The sequence below is a fragment of the Cryptomeria japonica genome, unplaced genomic scaffold (assembly GCF_030272615.1).
Source record: "Cryptomeria japonica unplaced genomic scaffold, Sugi_1.0 HiC_scaffold_371, whole genome shotgun sequence".
Lineage (NCBI taxonomy): Eukaryota > Viridiplantae > Streptophyta > Pinopsida > Cupressales > Cupressaceae > Cryptomeria > Cryptomeria japonica.
This window is the reverse complement of record NW_026729192.1, coordinates 1-20,000: the sequence shown is the minus strand read 5'-3', so window position 1 is coordinate 20,000 and position 20,000 is coordinate 1. Positions and strand designations below refer to the sequence as shown.

The following is a 20,000-nucleotide window of genomic DNA, read 5'->3' as shown; positions in this document are numbered from 1 at the left end:
AGGGCGTTGAAGGCAGGAAGCCTGGACGAAAGAGGCTACGAGGTCACCTCGAAGCGGTCTAAGAATCGGGCGCACTTGGGGCGACTACCAGTGCCAACCCCTTATCCCGCGGTGCGTCCGACACACAGAAATTTCCAAGGCGGCCAAGGAGCCTCCCCGCATAGCAATCGGGGTGTGAGGTTACGGATGCAGCATTGATAGCAATCGAGGTGTGAGGCGAAGGATGCAGAAGTGAGAGCCGAGGGATGTAGCAGAGATAGCAATCGGGGTGTGTGATGCAGAAGAGATAGCAATCGAGGTGTGCGGTGGGAAGGGCCCAGCAGCCAGAATGCATGAAGCGACGGATGAAGCAGTGATGACAACCGGGCTGTGAGGAGAGGAGGGATGCAGCCAAGAAAGCAATCAGGGCTCGAGGCAAGGGATGCATCAAGGATAGCAATCATGTTGTGAGGCGAGATTCCAAAGGCTAAACGTGAGAGGCTGCAGGGTCGACTCAGAGAGGTCTATGCATGTGAGAGGCTGAAAGCAAGGTCGACTCGGAGCGGTCTATGCATCGGGCGCGCTTGGGGCGACTACCAGTGCCAACCCCTTATCCCGCGACGCGTCCGACAAAGAGAACGTTCCAAGGCGGCAGAGGAGGTTACCAGCCGAAGGATGCAGTAGCAATAACAGGTATAGTTCCGCGGCGGCCGAGAAGACTCACCGCATAGGAATCGGGATGCGAGGCGAGGGATGCGGCGGGAAGGCCCCGACGGCTAAACGGAAGAGGCTGCAGGGCCGCCTCGGAATGGTCCAAGCATCGGATGCGATTGGGACGACTACCAGTGCCAACCCCTTATCCCGCGATGCGTCCGATACACAGATAGTTCCAAGGCGGCCGAGGAGCCTCACCGCATATCAATCGGGGTGCGAGGCGAGGGATGGGGCGGGAAGGCCCCAACGGCTAGACGGAAGAGGCTTCAGGGCCACCTCGGAATGGTCCAAGCATCGGACGCGCTTGGGGCGACTGCCAGTGCCAACCCCTTATCCCGCGATGCGTCCGATACACAGATGGTTCCAAGGCGGCCGAGGAGCCTCACCGCATAGCAATCGGGGGTGCGAGGCGAGGGATGGGGCGGGAAGGCCCCAACGGCTAGACGGAAGAGGCTTCAGGGCCGCCTAGGAATGGTCCAAGCATCGGACACGCTTGGGGCGACTACCAGTGACAGCCCCCTATCCCGCGATGCGTCCGATACGAAGATGGTTCCAAGGCGGCCGAGGAGCCTCACCGCATAGCAATCGGGGTGCGAGGTGGGGGATGCGGCGAGATGGCCCCAACGGCTAGACGGAAGAGGCCACAGGGCCGCGTCGGAATAGTCCAAGCATCGGACGCGCTTGGGGCGACTACCAGTGACAACCCCTTATCCCGCGATGCGTCCGATACGAAGATAGTTCCAAGGCGGCCGAGGAGCCTCACCGCATAGCAATCGGGGTGCGAGGTGGGGGATGCGGCGAGATGGCCCCAACGGCTAGACGGAAGAGGCTGCAGGGCCGCCTCGGAATAGTCCAAGCATCGGACGCGCTTGGGGCCACTACCAGTGACAACCCCTTATCCCGCGATGCGTCCGATACGAAGATAGTTCCAAGGCGGCCGAAGAGCCTCACCGCATAGCAATCGGGGTGCGAGGTGGGGGATGCGGCGAGATGGCCCCAACGGCTAGACGGAAGAGGCCACAGGGCCGCCTCGGAATAGTCCAAGCATCGGACGCGCTTGGGGCGACTACCAGTGACAACCCCTTATCCCGCGATGCGTCCGATACGAAGATAGTTCCCAGGCGGCCGAGGAGCCTCACCGCATAGCAATCGGGGTGCGAGGCGAGGGATGCGGCGAGATGGCCCCAAAGGCTAGACGGAAGAGGCTGCAGGGCTGCCTCGGAATAGTCCAAGCATCGGACGCGCTTGGGGCGACTACCACTGCCAACCCCTTATCCCGCGATGCGTCCGATACACAGATAGTTCCGAGGCGGCCGAGGAGGTGGGGGATGCAGCGAGATGGCCCCAACGGCTAGACGGAAGAGGCTGCAGGGCCGCCTCGGAATAGTCCAAGCATCGGACGCGCTTGGGGCGACTACCAGTGACAACCCCTTATCCCGCGATGCGTCCGATACACAGATAGTTCCGAGGCGGCCAAGGAGCCTCACCGCATAGCAATCGTGGTGCGAGGTGGGGGATGCGGCGAGATGGCCCCAACAGCTAGACGGAAGAGGCTGCAGGGCCGCCTCGGAATGGTCCAAGCATCGGATGCGCTTGGGGCGACTACCACTGCCAACCCCTTATCCCGCGATGCGTCCGATACACAGATAGTTCCAAGGCGGCCGAGGAGCCTCACAGCATAGCAATCGGGGTGCGAGGCGAGGGATGCGGCGAGAAAGCCCCAACGGCTAGAGGGAAGAGGCTTCAGGTCCGCCTCGGAATGGTCCAAGCATCGGACGCGCTTGGGGCGACTACCAGTGACAACCCCTTATCCCGCGACGCGTCCGATACACAGATAGTTCCAAGGCGGCCGAGGAGCCTCACCGCATAGCAATCGGGGTGCGAGGCGAGGGATGCGGCGAGAAGGACCCAACGGCTACACGGAAGAGGCTTCGGGGCCGCCTCGGAATGGTCCAAGCATCGGACGCGCTTGGGGCGACTACCAGTGACAACCCCTTATCCCGCGACGCGTCCGATACACAGATAGTTCCAAGGCGGCCGAGGAGCCTCACCGCATAGCAATCGGGGTGCGAGGCGAGGGATGCGGCGAGAAGGACCCAACGGCTAGACGGAAGAGGCTTCGGGGCCGCCTCGGAATGGTCCAAGCATCGGACGCGCTTGGGGCGACTACCAGTGACAACCCCTTATCCCGCGACGCGTCCGATACACAGATAGTTCCAAGGCGGCCGAGGAGCCTCACCGCATAGCAATCGGGGTGCGAGGCGAGGGATGCGGCGAGAAGGACCCAACGGCTAGACGGAAGAGGCTTCGGGTCCGCCTCGGAATGGTCCAAGCATCGGACGCGCTTGGGGCGACTACCAGTGACAACCCCTTATCCCGCGACGCGTCCGATACACAGATAGTTCCAAGGCGGCCGAGGAGCCTCACCGCATAGCAATCGGGGTGCGAGGCGAGGGATGCGGCGAGAAGGACCCAACGGCTAGACGGAAGAGGCTTCGGGTCCGCCTCGGAATGGTCCAAGCATCGGACGCGCTTGGGGCGACTACCAGTGACAACCCCTTATCCCGCGACGCGTCCGATACACAGATAGTTCCAAGGCGGCCGAGGAGCCTCACCGCATAGCAATCGGGGTGCGAGGCGAGGGATGCGGCGAGAAGGACCCAACGGCTAGACGGAAGAGGCTTCGGGTCCGCCTCGGAATGGTCCAAGCATCGGACGCGCTTGGGGCGACTACCAGTGACAACCCCTTATCCCGCGACGCGTCCGATACACAGATAGTTCCGAGGCGGCCGAGGAGCCTCACCGCATAGCAATCGGGGTGCGAGGCGAAGGATGCGGCGAGAAGGACCCAACGGCTAGACGGAAGAGGCTTCGGGTCCGCCTCGGAATGGTCCAAGCATCGGACGCGCTTGGGGCGACTACCAGTGACAACCCCTTATCCCGCGACGCGTCCGATACACAGATAGTTCCAAGGCGGCCGAGGAGCCTCACCGCATAGCAATCGGGGTGCGAGGCGAGGGATGCGGCGAGAAGGACCCAACGGCTAGACGGAAGAGGCTTCAGGGCCGCCTCGGAATGGTCCAAGCATCGAACGCGCTTGGGGCGACTACCAGTGACAACCCCTTATCCCGCGACGCGTCCGATACACAGATAGTTCCGAGGCGGCCGAGGAGCCTCACCGCATAGCAATCGGGGTGCGAGGCGAGGGATGCGGCGAGAAGGACCCAACGGCTAGACGGAAGAGGCTTCAGGGCCGCCTCGGAATGGTCCAAGCATCGGACGCGCTTGGGGCGACTACCAGTGACAACCCCTTATCCCGCGACGCGTCCGATACACAGATAGTTCCGAGGCGGCCGAGGAGCCTCACCGCATAGCAATCGGGGTGCGAGGCGAGGGATGCGGCGAGAAGGACCCAACGGCTAGACGGAAGAGGCTTCAGGGCCGCCTCGGAATGGTCCAAGCATCGGACGCGCTTGGGGCGACTACCAATGACAACCCCTTATCCCGCGACGCGTCCGATACACAGATAGTTCCGAGGCGGCCGAGGAGCCTCACCGCATAGCAATCGGGGTGCGAGGCGAGGGATGCGGCGAGAAGGACCCAACGGCTAGACGGAAGAGGCTTCAGGGCCGCCTCGGAATGGTCCAAGCATCGGACGCGCTTGGGGCGACTACCAGTGACAACCCCTTATCCCGCGACGCGTCCGATACACAGATAGTTCCGAGGCGGCCGAGGAGCCTCACCGCATAGCAATCGGGGTGCGAGGCGAGGGATGCGGCGAGAAGGACCCAACGGCTAGACGGAAGAGGCTTCAGGGCCGCCTCGGAATGGTCCAAGCATCGGACGCGCTTGGGGCGACTACCGTTGCCAACCCCTTATCCCGCGATGCGTCTGATACACAGATAGTTCCGAGGCGGCCGAGGAGCCTCACCGCATAGCAATCGGGTTGCGAGGCAGATTATTGGGAAGGGAACCCCCTGGGATGCGGCTCAAGCAGTGCCCAAAGGGACTGGAATGCGGAATCACATCGAGAGACCCAAATGCTATACGAGGGCTCAAATCGAATTATCGATTTGGCCACGACATGGACGCATCGGAACGACTACCTTTGCCGAACCACTCGCAATTGCATCCATACCGAAACCAATAGACATTTCCGTTAGAGCCCTCGCATAGCATTCGGGAATCTCGCATGCCCCTCTAAATCGACCAATGCTGGCGCTCAATGAAAATCCGAGCGCTACCACCGTTCGAGCGCCAGCATTGGTCGAGTTAGAGGGGCACGGGGGAGAATGCTCCAGTCAACACCTCCCCTATATAAGTTATTTGTCCGATTCTCGCACAACCGTAGTCTGCCTCGTCGAATCAAACAACGGTCCCAGATTCCGACTTCCGTTCCGTAGAGACCCAAAAGCTAGATGGAGGCTCGCAAGAAAGAGAGTCGGCGCATAGCAATCGGGTTTCTCGAACGTTTAGGGACCGAGCTCACTTGCGGATAGGGCAAAATCCGCCAAGCAACCCAAAAGCTAGACGGGGGCTCGAATCGAATCGCCTAGGCGGCCACAACAACGACGTGTTGGATCGACTACCAGTGCCAAACCATTCAGCAAGACTAGTCTGTGTCGAGGCCGGATAGAGATTCTCAGAGAGCGCCCGCATAGCATTTAGGAGACCTGCCGCGTCCCTCACACTCGACAAATGGTGGTGCACGTTTATAAATCCGAGCGATCCCAACCCTTTCAAGCACCAACATCGGTCGAGATAGAGGGGCACGGAGGGGGCTGCGTGAGACAACACAGTCCCCTATATAAGTTATTTGTCCGATTCTCACACATCCGAAGAATGGTCATCAAATCGGACAACAGCCCAAACTTCCGACTTCCGTCCCAGAAAGCCCAAGAGCTATCTAAAACGTTCATGGCCGGAACTCGATCGCGGCTATACCAGTCCGCCAAGCAACCCAAAAGCTAGACTGGAGCTCTAGTCGAATCACCTCTGTGGCCATTGCAAGGACGTGTTGGAGCGACTACCATTGCCGAACCATTCCGCAGGTCGAGTCCATACCAAGGCCGCATAGAGATTCACGATGAGCTCCTGCATAGCAATCAGGAGACTTGCCGTGTCCATCACAATCGATAAATCCTGGTGCAAGATTTTTGCATCCGAGCGCTCCAACCAGTCGAGCACCAGCATCAATCGACATAAACGGGCACGGGGGGAGGATGCTCGAGAACACTACCTCCCCTATATAAGTTATTTGTCCGATTCTCAAGCAGCCGAAGTCTGGTCATCGAATCGGGTCAAAGACCACAACTTCCGACTTTACCCACAATGCAAGTCATCGAATCGAACATCGGCCCCCGAGTCGGACTCCATGCGTATGTCAGGTCATCGGACCCAAATTCCGCCTTCCTGCGCATGGCGGGCCATCAATATCAACTCGGTCATCGGACCCAAACTCCGCCTTTTTGCGTATGGCACGCCTTCAAATCGGTCATCGGACCCAAATTCCGCCTTCCTGTGCATGGCGGGCCATCAACATCAACTCGGTCATCGGACCCAAATTCCGCCTTTCTGCGCATGGCACGCCATCAACTCGGTCATCGGACCCAAATTCCGCCTTCCTGCGCATGGCAGGTCATCGGACACAAATTCAGACCTCGCCAATATGCCTACGTATCGAATCGGTCATCGGACCCAACTTCCGACTTCATCCATACTGTAGGGTCTTTGAGGTTGGCGCGGTGCGCTCAACCCAGGGAGTCGACCCATCGAAGCATACACCTCCCCTATATAAGCTATTTGTCCGATTCCCACACCTGTGTAGTTTGCACCTCTGACCAGGACATCGACCCCAACTTCCGAACTCGACTGCAACGACGGCACCAGCGCCTTGGTGCGCACCTTGCGACGCACAGTCCCAACATTCGCCTTCCTGCACATGGCAGGTCATCGGACCCAAATTCCGACCTCGCGAGTATGCCTACATATCGAATCGGTCATCGGACCCAACTTCCGACTTCATCCATACCGTAGGGTCTTTGAGGTTGGCGCGGTGCGCTCAACCCGGGGAGTCGACCCAACGAAGCATACACCTCCCCTATATAAGCTATTTGTCCGATTCCCACACCTGTGTAGTTTGCACCTCCGATCAAGACATCGACCCCAACTTCCGAACTCGCCTCCAACGACCGAACCAGCGCCTTGGTGCGCACCTTGCAACGCACAGTGCCAACATTCGCCTTCCTGCACGTGGCAGGTCATCGGACCCAAATTCCGACCTCGCGAGTATGCCTACATATCGAATCGGTCATCGGACCCAACTTCCGACTTCATCCATACCGTAGGGTCTTTGAGGTTGGCGCGGTGCGCTCAACCCGGGGAGTCGACCCAACGAAGCATACACCTCCCCTATATAAGCTATTTGTCCGATTCCCACACCTGTGTAGCTTGCACCTCCGATCAGGACATCGACCCCAACTTCCGAACTCGACTAAAAAGACCGCACCAGCGCCTTGGTGTGCACCTTGCAACGCACAGTGTCAACATTCGCCTTCCTGCACATGGCAGGTCATCGGACCCAAATTCCGACCTCATGAGCATACCTACTAATCGAATCGGTCATCGGACCCAACTTCCGACTTCATCCATACCGTAGGGTCTTTGAGGTTGGCGCGGTGCGCTCAACCTGGGGAGTCGACCCATCGAAGCATACACCTCCCCTATATAAGCTATTTGTCCGATTCCGACACCTGTGTAGTTTGCACCTCCGCTCAGGACATCGACCCCAACTTCCGAACTCGCCTGCAACGACCGAACCAGCGCCTTGGTGCGCACCAAAAGTGCGCACTTTTGGAGGGCACTTTTCTGCGCTCCAAAGGTGCGCACTTTTGGAGGGCACTTTTTGGAGGGCACTTTTCTGCGCTCCAAAGGTGCGCACTTTTGGAGGGCACTTTTTGGAGGGCACTTTTCTGCGCTCCAAAGGTGCGCACTTTTGGAGGGCACTTTTTGGAGGGCACTTTTCTGCGCTCCAAAGGTGCGCACTTTTGGAGGGCACTTTTTGGAGGGCACTTTTCTGCGCTCCAAAGGTGCGCACTTTTGGAGGGCACTTTTTGGAGGGCACTTTTCTGCGCTCCAAAGGTGCGCACTTTTGGAGGGCACTTTTTGGAGGGCACTTTTCTGCGCTCCAAAGGTGCGCACTTTTGGAGGGCACTTTTTGGAGGGCACTTTTCTGCGCTCCAAAGGTGCGCACTTTTGGAGGGCACTTTTTGGAGGGCACTTTTCTGCGCTCCAAAGGTGCGCACTTTTGGAGGGCACTTTTTGGAGGGCACTTTTCTGCGCTCCAAAGGTGCGCACTTTTGGAGGGCACTTTTGTGCACTCCAAAGGTGCGCACTTTTGGAGGGCACTTTTCCTGTGCTCCAAAGGTGCACACCTAGGTGAGCACCTTCGACCACACCTTGTAGCACACCAAACTCTGACTTTCGACTTCATCCGCAATGCAGGGTCTTTGAGGTTGGCGCAATGCGCACAACCAGGGGAGTCGACCCATCAAACCCAACACCTCCCCTATATAAGCTATTTGTCTGATTCTCATACATGCGTAGCCTGCAGGAGCAATTAGGACATCGACCCCAACTTTCGGCTTCTAAACGAAAACAAGGTCTTTGAGGTTGGTGTAATGCGAACAACTAGGGGAGTCAACCCATCAAACCCAACACCTCCCCTATATAAGCTATTTGTCTGATTCTCATACATGTGTAGTCTACAGGAGCAATTAGGACATCGACCCCAACTTTTGACTTCTTAACGAAAACAAGGTCTTTGAGGTTGACGTAATGCGCACAACCAGGGGAGTCGACCCATCAAACCCAACACCTCCCCTATATAAGCTATTTGTCCGATTCTCATACATGTGTAGCCTGCAGGAGCCATTAGGACATTGACCCCAACTTTTGACTTCTTAACGAAAACAAGGTCTTTGAGGTTGGCGTAATGCGCACAACCAAGGGAGTTGACCCATCAAACCCAACACCTCCCCTATATAAGCTATTTGTCTGATTCTCATACATGTGTAGCCTGCAACAACGATTAGGACATCCACCCCAACTTCTGAATTCGTCTGCGTTGACCGCACCAAAGGTGCACGCCTTGGTGCTCACCAAAATCCGACTTCCGACTTCTTCTGCTATGCGGGGTCTTTGAGGTTGGCGCAGTGCGCACAACCAGGGGAGTCAACCCACCGAATGCAACACCTCCCCTATATAAGCTATTTGTCTGATTCTCATACATGCATAGACTGCAGCAATGATTAGGACATCCACCCCAACTTTTGACTTCTTAAACAAGACAGGGTCTTTGAAGTTGGTGCAGTGCACACAACCAGGGGAGTCGACCCATCAAACGCAACACCTCCCCTATATAAAGCTATTTGTCCGATTCTCATACGTGTAGTCTGCAGCAGCGATTAGGACATCGACCCCAACTTCCGAATTCGTTTGCATTGACCGCACCAAAGGTGCACGCCTTGGTGTGCACCCTGGAGTGCACTTTGGTGCTCACCTCGGTGCACACTTTGGTGTGCACCTCGGTGTGCACCAAAGGTGCGCACCTTGGAGCGCACCAAAGGTGTACACTTTGGAGCGCACCACATAGGGTCTTTGAGAGGTTGGCGCAGTGCGCACACCAAGGTGGGTGTTGAGGTGCGTGCCGAGGTGGGTGGGTGCTAGGGTGCGCTCCATGGTGGGTGCCAGGGTGGGTGCGTGCTAGGGTGGATTCCAAAGAGGGTCATAGGGTGGGTGCCAAGGTGGGTTGGTGATATAGTGGGTTCAAAGGTGGGTACTAGGGTGGGTTCCAAGGTGGGTCACAAGTTGGGTGCCAGGATGCGTGGGTGTTAGGTTGGGTGCCAAGGTGGGCTCCTGCGTGGGTGGGTGCTAGGGTGGGTTTCAAGGTGGACGCGAGGGCGGGTGCCAAGGTGGGTAACAAGTTGGGTGTTAGGATGGGTGAGTGCTAGAGTGGGTGCCAAGGTGGGTGGGTGCTAAGGTGGATGCCAAGGTGGTTCACAGGGTGGGTGGGTTCTAGGGTGAGTTCCAAGGTGGGTCACAGGTTCAGTGCTAGGGTGGGTGTCAAGGCGGGTGTCGAGGTGCCTGGGTGCTAGGGTGTGGATGCCAATGTGGGTCATAGGGTGGGTACTAGGGTGGGCTGCAATGTGGGTGCCAAGGTGGGTAACATGCTCGGTGGGTTCTAAATTGGGTGCCAGGGTGGGTGTGCACCCACCTTGCCCGAGGTGGGTGCCAAGGTGCCAGTGTGGGTGGGTGCTAAGGTGGATGCCAAGGTGGGTGAGAAGGTGGGTGATAGGTTGAGTGGTAGGATGGGTGGGTGCCAAGATGGGTCACAGGGTGGGTGCAAGGGTGGGTAGGTGCTAGGGTTGGTGTCAGGGTGGGTGGGTGCTAGGTTGGGTTCCAAGGTGGGTGCGAGGGTGAGTGTCAAGGTGGGTCACAGGTTAGGTGCTAGGATGGGTGAGTGCTAGGGTGCAAAGGTGCCAGGGTGGGTGCTAGGATGGGTCGATGCTAGGGTGAGTGGCAAGGTGGGTCCACAAGTGTCAAGGTGGGTGCCGAGGTGGGTGCCAAGTCGGCGACTGCTATGGTGGATGCCAAGGTGGGTCACGGGGTGGGTGCCAAGTTGCTAGGTTGGGTTCCAAGGTGGGTGCCAACGTGGGTGCTAGGGTGCGTGGGTTAAAGGGTGTGTCACAACGTGGGTGCCAGGATGGGTGCGCACCCACACTGGCCAAGACGGGTGCGGGTGCAAGGTTGGGTTCCAAGCCCGGTCACAGGCTGGGTGCTAGGATGGGTGGGTGCCAAGGTGGGCACCAGGGTGGGTGCACCCACCCTGGCCAAGGTGGGTCACGGGGTGGGTCCTAGGGTGGGTAACGGGGTGGGTACTAAGGTGCGTGCCAAGGTGGGTCATAGGGTGGGTGCCAAGGTGGGCACCAGGGTGGGTGTGCACCAACCCTAGCCAGGGTAGGTCACGGGGTGGTTGTCGGGGTGGGCGTCAAGGAGCCAAGGTGGGTGGCAAGTAGCCAAGTTGCGTGCCAAGGTGGGTGTCGGGGTGGGTGCCAAGGATCCAAGGTGGGTGCCAAGGAACCAAGGTGGGTGTCTGGGTGGGTGCCGAGGTGGGAGCCAGGGTGGGTCCCAAGGTGAGTGCAAAGGTGGGTGCCAGGGTCAAGGTGAGTGCCAATGTGGGTTCCAAGGTGCCAGGGTCAGGGTGAGTGCCAATGTGGGTTCAAAGGTGCTAAGTTGGGTGCGAGGTTGGGTGCGAGGGTGGGTGGGTGCCAAGGTGTGCTAGGTGGAAGCCCGGGTGGGTCGGCATCCCATGGGTGTCGAGTTGGGTGCCTGATGGGTGCTTCTTGTCAAGTTTTAGTCGTCGGGACTCATTTCGAGCCTTAGAGGTCGTTTCTTGTCCGGTTGCCCTGTCTTCGACCTGGGAACCCAATTTTGGTCCTCGGGTCCCATTTTTTTTTGTCTCGCATCCCACTTTTGGCCTGTGGCCTTTTCGGGGTCGATTCTCGTTTTGGGCATCAGAGCATGTTTCTTCTCCTAAAACCCAATATTTGTTTATTAAGTCTCGGAACACATTTTTGTTCTCGTGGACCCATCATGGGTCTTGGAACGCATTTGTGGTCCTTGGGTCCCATTTTGCATCCCGAAACTTGTGTTTTGGTGCTTGATCCCTATTTTGGGTGCCCACCTTGCACCAAGTGCGCACCCGGGGCAAACCGAGCGCCTTGGTGCACCGGGGCAAGATCGAGCGTGCACCCGAGGCGCCCCGAACATGCACCAAGGTGCACTCGGCCCACATGTGAGCGCAGGTCGTTGCGCCCGAGGTGGTGTGTGGGCACCGCGTTGCAGACGGGACACTGCACGCACACGACGCCCCCTCCAGGTGCACGCACGTAGGCCGGGCCGGGTGCACACCCGACGCCCTAGCAAGGTGCGCGCACCCGGGCAGGGCTCACACTTGGCGAACGGGGCGCACTTCGCGAGGGAGGGTGTGCACCTCGACGGGGGTGGGTGGCCGGGGTGGATTCGCACGTGGGTCGCGGTTTGCTAAGTACACACTGCGACAAGCTCATAACGGGTGCGATCATACCAGCATTAGTGCACCGGATCCCATCAGAACTCCGCAGTTAAGCGCGCTTGGGCCGGAGTAGTACTGGGATGGGTGACCTCCCGGGAAGTCCCGGTGTTGCACCCTTTTTTAGTTTTTCGCCGGGCGTCGCAATGCTATTTGAATAAACCTTTTGCCCGTTTGCGTTCTCGTCGGGGCCGGGCCGGGCCGGGGTGCGCTGCCCGCACTACCGCGCGCGCGGGGGCGACACCGAGCGCGCACCCGAGGCACCCCGAGCACACAGGCCACGGTGCAACCCGGGCGTTGTGCGCGCACCCCGGTGCGCCCGAGGTGCTGCGCGCGCACCCAGGTGAAATCGGTGTGCACCTCGGCCAGTGCGCGCTCGGTCGAGTCGCGCACGTTGGCCAAGGTGCACGGTGATGTTTCTTACTCTAAGGTTCCGCACCAGACGCCCGGGACAGGTGAGCGAAGCTGGGCGGGGCCGGGTGCGCGGCCGGGGCAGGTGCACGCAGCTGGAGAGAGCTTTGGAGCACACTTCGGAGCGCACCAATGATGCGCTCCATTCAAAAGTTTCCTGAAAAGGCAAAAAAAGTTGAGATTATAGAATTTCCCACTTGAGAGATTGTAAAAAAAAAAAATTTAAAATGAAGGAAACGCGGGTGCCAAGGTGTGCGCAGCCCAGCCAAGGTGTGCGCACCAAGGCGCCCACCCTGGCGAAGGTGCACGCAAGGTGCGCACCCGAGGCAAACCGGACAATTAACCCAACTTTCGACTTCGCGCGCACCTTGGAGCGCACTTCGGAGCGCTCCTTGGTGCGCACCAATCTTGGGCACCTCGGAGTGCACCATGGCGCCCACCAAGGTGCGCACCCGGGGCAAACCGAGCTCCGACTTCGTGCGCACCTTGGAGCGCACGAAAGGTGCGCACCATGGCGCCCACCAAGGTGCGCAGCCCAGCCAAGGCGTGCGCATCAAGGTGCGCACCCTGGCGAAGGTGCGCACCCGGGGCAAACCGAGCTCCGACTTCGTGCGCACCTTGGAGCGCACAAAAGGTGCGCAACCCAGCCAAGGTGTGCGCACCCCGGTCAAACCGAGCTCCGAATCGTGCGCACCAGAGGTGCACGCCATCGTGCGCACCTTGGAGCACACTTCGGAGCCCTCCTTGGTGCGCGCCGATGTTGCGCACCTCGGAGCGCACCCGGGGAAAACAATGCAATTAACCCGACTTTCGACTTCGTGGGCACCTCGGAGCGCTCTCGGGTTCGCACCTCGGAGCACACCGAGGTGCGCACCTTTGATGCGCTGCCTTCACCAATTTCCAGAAAAGGCAAGAAAACATTGAGAAGGTGTGCGCACCGAGGTGCCCACCCTGGCGAAGGTGCACGCGAGGTGCGCACCCGGGGCAAACCGGGCTCCGACTTCGTGCACGCCGCACCTTGGAGCACACTTCGGAGCGCTCCTTGGTGCGCACCAGGGCGCGCAACCCAGCCGAGGTGCCCACCCCGGCGAAGGTGCACGCGAGGTGCGCACCCGGGGCAAACCGGGCTCCGACTTCGTGCACGCCATGGTGCCCACCGCGGCGAAGGTGCACGCGAGGTGCGCACCCGGGGCAAACCGGGCTCCGACTTCGTGCACGCCGCACCTTGGAGCACACTTCGGAGCGCTCCTTGGTGCGCACCATGGTGCCCACCAGGGCGCGCAACCCCGCCGAAGGTGCACGCGAGGTGCGCACCCGGGGCAAACCGGGCTCCGACTTCGTGCACGCCGCACCTTGGAGCACACTTCGGAGCGCTCCTTGGTGCGCACCATGGTGCCCACCAGGGCGCGCAACCCCGCCGAAGGTGCACGCGAGGTGCGCACCCGGGGCAAACCGGGCTCCGACTTCGTGCACGCCATGGTGCGCACCGCGGCGAAGGTGCGCACCCGGGGCAAACCGGGCTCCGACTTCGTGCACGCCGCACCTTGGAGCACACTTCGGAGCGCTCCTTGGTGCGCACCAGGGCGCGCAACCCAGCCGAGGTGCCCACCCCGGCGAAGGTGCACGCGAGGTGCGTACCCGGGGCAAACCGGGCTCCGACTTCGTGCACGCCGCACCTTGGAGCACACTTCGGAGCGCTCCTTGGTGCGCACCATGGTGCCCACCAGGCCGCGCAACCCAGCCAAGGTGTGCGCACCAAGGTGCACGCGAGGTGCGCACCCGGGGCAAACCGGGGTCCGACTTCGTGCACGCCGCACCTTGGAGCACACATCGGGGCGCTCCCGGGTTCGCACCGGCGTTGCGCACCGTGGTGGGCACCTCGGAGCACACCAAGGTGGGCAGCGAGGTGCGCACCTTTGATGCGATGCCTTCACTAATTTCCATAAAAGGCAAAAAAAAAACGAGATTTTAAAATTTCCGTTTTGAAAGATAGTGAGAAAAAGGGAATGCTGGTGCCATCTTGAGCCCGCCCTGGTGCGCAGCCCAGCCAAGGTGTGCGCACCAAGGTGCCCACCCTGGCGAAGGTGCGCGCCCGGGCAATTAATCCAACTTCCAACTTCGCGCGCGCCAGGGTGGGAGCGCACCCAACAACCGGGCCTGGGAAGAGCCAATGCGAGAAACCCCACCAAACGCTCTGACAAAAAAAGAGGGGGCGCTCCAGTAACCCCGCTTCGGAGCGCACCCTGGGCAAACCCAGCCAAGGTGCCCACCCCGGCCAAGGTGCAGGCGAGGTGCGCACCCGGGGCAAACCGGGCTCCGACAACGTGCACGCCGCACCTTGGAGCACACTTCGTAGCGCTCCCGGGTGCGCACCTCAGAGCACACCAAGGTGGGCAGCGAGGTGCGCACCTTTGATGCGCTGCCTTCACTAATTTCCAGAAAAGGCAAAAAAAAAAGGAGATTTTAAAATTTCCGTTTTGAAAGATAGTGAAAAAAACGGAACGCGCGTGCCATCTTGAGCCCGCCCTGGTGCGCAGCCCAGGTAAGGTGCCCACCCTGGCAAAGGTGCGCACCCGGGCAATTAACCCTACTTCCGACTTCGTGCGCGCCAGGGTGGCAACCGGGCCTCGGAAGAGCCAATGCGAGAAACCCCACCAAACGCTCCGACAAAAAAAGAGGCGGCGCTCCAATAACCCCGCTTCGGAGCGCAGCCGGGGCAAACCCAGCCAAGGTGCCCACCCCGACGAAGGTGCACGCGAGGTGCGCACCCGGGGCAAACCGGGCTCCGACAACGTGCACGCAGCACCTTGGAGCACACTTCGAAGCACTCCCGGGTGCCCACCGGCGTTGCGCACCGTGGTGGGCAGCGAGGTGCGCACCTTTGATGCGCTGCCTTCACTAATTTCCAGAAAAAGGCAAAAAAAAATGAGATTTTAAAATTTCCGTTTTGAAAGATAGTGAAAAAAAAGGAACGCGGGTGCCATCTTGAGCCCGCCCTGGTGCGCAGCCCAGGCAAGGCATGCGCACCAAGGTGCCCACCCGAGGTGCACACCCGGGGCAAACCGGGCTCCGACTTCGTGCAGGCCGCACCTTGGAGCACACTTCGGAGCGCTCCTTGGTGCGCACCATGGTGCCCACCAGGGCGCGCAACCCAGCCAAGGTCTGCACACCAAGGTGCCCACCCCGGCGAAGGTGCACGCGAGGTGCGCACCCGGGGCAAACCGGGCTCCGACTTCGTGCACGCCATGGTGCCCACCGCGGCGAAGGTGCACGCGAGGTGCGCACCCGGGGCAAACCGGGCTCCGACTTCGTGCACGCCGCACCTTGGAGCACACTTCGGAGCGCTCCTTGGTGCGCACCATGGTGCCCACCAGGGCGCGCAACCCAGCCAAGGTGTGCGCACCAAGGTGCACGCGAGGTGCGCACCCGGGGCAAACCGGGGTCCGACTTCGTGCACGCCGCACCTTGGAGCACACATCGGAGCGCTCCCAGGTTCGCACCAGCGTTGCGCACCTTTGATGCGCTGCCTTCACTAATTTCCAGAAAAGGCAAAAAAAAACGAGATTTTAAAATTTCCGTTCTGAAAGATAGTGAAAAAAACGGAACGCGGGTGCCATCTTGAGCCCTTCCTGGTGCGCAGCCCAGGCAAGTTGTGCGCACCAAGGTGCCCACCCTGGCGGAGGTGCGCGCCCGGGGCAATCCGGGCTCCGACTTCGTGCACTGCATGGTGCCCACCAAGGCGCGCAACCCAGCCAAGGTGCCCACCGCAGCGAAGGTGCACGCGAGGTGCGCACCCGAGGTGCACACCCGGGGCAAACCGGGCTCCGACTTCGTGCACGCCGCACCTTGGAGCACACTTCAGAGCGCTCCTTGGTGCGCACCAGGGCGCGCAACCCAGCCGAGGTGCCCACCCCGGCGAAGGTGCACGCGAGGTGCGCACCCGGGGCAAACCGGGCTCCGACTTCGTGCACGCCATGGTGCCCACCGCGGCGAAGGTGCGCACCCGGGGCAAACCGGGCTCCGACTTCGTGCACGCCGCACCTTGGAGCACACTTCGGAGCGCTCCTTGGTGCGCACCATGGTGCCCACCAGGCCGCGCAACCCAGCCAAGGTGTGCGCACCAAGGTGCACGCGAGGTGCGCACCCGGGGCAAACCGGGGTCCGACTTCGTGCACGCCGCACCTTGGAGCACACATCGGGGCGCTCCCGGGTTCGCACCGGCGTTGCGCACCGTGGTGGGCACCTCGGAGCACACCAAGGTGGGCAGCGAGGTGCGCACCTTTGATGCGATGCCTTCACTAATTTCCATAAAAGGCAAAAAAAAAACGAGATTTTAAAATTTCCGTTTTGAAAGATAGTGAGAAAAAGGGAATGCTGGTGCCATCTTGAGCCCGCCCTGGTGCGCAGCCCAGCCAAGGTTTGCGCACCAAGGTGCCCACCCTGGCGAAGGTGCGCGCCCGGGCAATTAACCCAACTTCCAACTTCGCGCGCGCCAGGGTGGGAGCGCACCCAACAACCGGGCCTGGGAAGAGCCAATGCGAGAAACCCCACCAAACTCTCTGACAAAAAAAGAGGGGGCGCTCCAGTAACCCCGCTTCGGAGCGCACCCTGGGCAAACCCAGCCAAGGTGCCCACCCCGGCCAAGGTGCAGGCGAGGTGCGCACCCGGGGCAAACCGGGCTCCGACAACGTGCACGCCGCACCTTGGAGCACACTTCGTAGCGCTCCCGGGTGCGCACCTCAGAGCACACCAAGGTGGGCAGCGAGGTGCGCACCTTTGATGCGCTGCCTTCACTAATTTCCAGAAAAGGCAAAAAAAAAAGGAGATTTTAAAATTTCCGTTTTGAAAGATAGTGAAAAAAACGGAACGCGCGTGCCATCTTGAGCCCGCCCTGGTGCGCAGCCCAGGTAAGGTGCCACCCTGGCAAAGGTGCGCACCCGGGCAATTAACCCTACTTCCGACTTCGTGCGCGCCAGGGTGGCAACCGGGCCTCGGAAGAGCCAATGCGAGAAACCCCACCAAACGCTCCGACAAAAAAAGAGGCGGCGCTCCAATAACCCCGCTTCGGAGCGCAGCCGGGGCAAACCAAGCCAAGGTGCCCACCCCGACGAAGGTGCACGCGAGGTGCGCACCCGGGGCAAACCGGGCTCCGACAACGTGCACGCAGCACCTTGGAGCACACTTCGAAGCACTCCCGGGTGCCCACCGGCGTTGCGCACCGTGGTGGGCAGCGAGGTGCGCACCTTTGATGCGCTGCCTTCACTAATTTCCAGAAAAAGGCAAAAAAAAATGAGATTTTAAAATTTCCGTTTTGAAAGATAGTGAAAAAAAAGGAACGCGGGTGCCATCTTGAGCCCGCCCTGGTGCGCAGCCCAGGCAAGGCATGCGCACCAAGGTGCCCACCCGAGGTGCACACCCGGGGCAAACCGGGCTCCGACTTCGTGCAGGCCGCACCTTGGAGCACACTTCGGAGCGCTCCTTGGTGCGCACCATGGTGCCCACCAGGGCGCACCCGAGGCAAACCGGGCTCCGACTTCGTGCACGCCGCACCTTGGAGCACACATCGGAGCGCTCCCAGGTTCGCACCAGCGTTGCGCACCTTTGATGCGCTGCCTTCACTAATTTCCAGAAAAGGCAAAAAAAAACGATATTTTAAAATTTCCGTTCTGAAAGATAGTGAAAAAAACGGAACGCGGGTGCCATCTTGAGCCCTTCCTGATGCGCAGCCCAGGCAAGTTGTGCGCACCAAGGTGCCCACCCTGGCGGAGGTGCGCGCCCGGGGCAAACCGGGCTCCGACTTCGTGCACTGCATGGTGCCCACCAAGGCGCGCAACCCAGCCAAGGTGCCCACCGCAGCGAAGGTGCACGCGAGGTGCGCACCCGAGGTGCACACCCGGGGCAAACCGGGCTCCGACTTCGTGCACGCCGCACCTTGGAGCACACTTCAGAGCGCTCCTTGGTACGCACCAGGGCGCGCAACCCAGCCAAGGTGCTCACCCCGGCGAAGGTGCACGCGAGGTGCGCACCCGGGGCAAACCGGGCTCGGACTTCGTGCACGCCGCACCTTGGAGCACACATCGGAGCGCTCCCGGGTTCGCACCAGCATTGCGCACCTTTGATGCGCTGCCTTCACTAATTTCCAGAAAAGGCAAAAAAAAGAAAAAAATGAGATTTTAAAATTTCCGTTTTGAAAGATAGTGAAAAAAACGGAACGCGGGTGCCATCTTGAGCCCGCCCTGGTGTGCAGCCCAGGCAAGTTGTGCGCACCAAGGCACCCACCCTGGCCAAGGTGGGTCACGGGGTGGGTCCTAGGGTGGGTAACGGGGTGGGTACTAAGGTGCGTGCCAAGGTGGGTCATAGGGTGGGTGCCAAGGTGGGCACCAGGGTGGGTGTGCACCAACCCTAGCCAGGGTAGGTCACGGGGTGGTTGTCGGGGTGGGCGTCAAGGAGCCAAGGTGGGTGGCAAGTAGCCAAGTTGCGTGCCAAGGTGGGTGTCGGGGTGGGTGCCAAGGATCCAAGGTGGGTGCCAAGGAACCAAGGTGGGTGTCTGGGTGGGTGCCGAGGTGGGAGCCAGGGTGGGTCCCAAGGTGAGTGCAAAGGTGGGTGCCAGGGTCAAGGTGAGTGCCAATGTGGGTTCCAAGGTGCCAGGGTCAGGGTGAGTGCCAATGTGGGTTCAAAGGTGCTAAGTTGGGTGCGAGGTTGGGTGCGAGGGTGGGTGGGTGCCAAGGTGTGCTAGGTGGAAGCCCGGGTGGGTCGGCATCCCATGGGTGTCGAGTTGGGTGCCTGATGGGTGCTTCTTGTCAAGTTTTAGTCGTCGGGACTCATTTCGAGCCTTAGAGGTCGTTTCTTGTCCGGTTGCCCTGTCTTCGACCTGGGAACCCAATTTTGGTCCTCGGGTCCCATTTTTTTTTGTCTCGCATCCCACTTTTGGCCTGTGGCCTTTTCGGGGTCGATTCTCGTTTTGGGCATCAGAGCATGTTTCTTCTCCTAAAACCCAATATTTGTTTATTAAGTCTCGGAACACATTTTTGTTCTCGTGGACCCATCATGGGTCTTGGAACGCATTTGTGGTCCTTGGGTCCCATTTTGCATCCCGAAACTTGTGTTTTGGTGCTTGATCCCTATTTTGGGTGCCCACCTTGCACCAAGTGCGCACCCGGGGCAAACCGAGCGCCTTGGTGCACCGGGGCAAGATCGAGCGTGCACCCGAGGCGCCCCGAACATGCACCAAGGTGCACTCGGCCCACATGTGAGCGCAGGTCGTTGCGCCCGAGGTGGTGTGTGGGCACCGCGTTGCAGACGGGACACTGCACGCACACGACGCCCCCTACAGGTGCACGCACGTAGGCCGGGCCGGGTGCACACCCGACGCCCTAGCAAGGTGCGCGCACCCGGGCAGGGCTCACACTTGGCGAACGGGGCGCACTTCGCGAGGGAGGGTGTGCACCTCGACGGGGGTGGGTGGCCGGGGTGGATTCGCACGTGGGTCGCGGTTTGCTAAGTACACACTGCGACAAGCTCATAACGGGTGCGATCATACCAGCGTTAGTGCACCGGATCCCATCAGAACTCCGCAGTTAAGCGCGCTTGGGCCGGAGTAGTACTGGGATGGGTGACCTCCCGGGAAGTCCCGGTGTTGCACCCTTTTTTAGTTTTTCGCCGGGCATCGCAATGCTATTTGAATAAACCTTTTGCCCGTTTGCGTTCTCGTCGGGGCCGGGCCGGGCCGGGGTGCGCTGCCCGCACTACCGCGCGCGCGGGGGCG

At 60.3% G+C, this 20,000-nt stretch overlaps 2 non-coding genes across 2 annotated transcripts; both read left to right on the top strand.

Annotated features, from left to right (window-relative positions):
• Positions 1-11,825: 11,825 nt before the first annotated feature.
• LOC131871107 (5S ribosomal RNA) lies at positions 11,826-11,944 on the top strand. The gene has a single exon (XR_009369385.1). It is a non-coding gene; the product is annotated as a 5S ribosomal RNA (ribosomal RNA).
• A 7,817-nt stretch (positions 11,945-19,761) lies between these two features.
• On the top strand, positions 19,762-19,880 carry LOC131871105 (5S ribosomal RNA). The gene has a single exon (XR_009369383.1). It is a non-coding gene; the product is annotated as a 5S ribosomal RNA (ribosomal RNA).
• Positions 19,881-20,000: the final 120 nt, after the last annotated feature.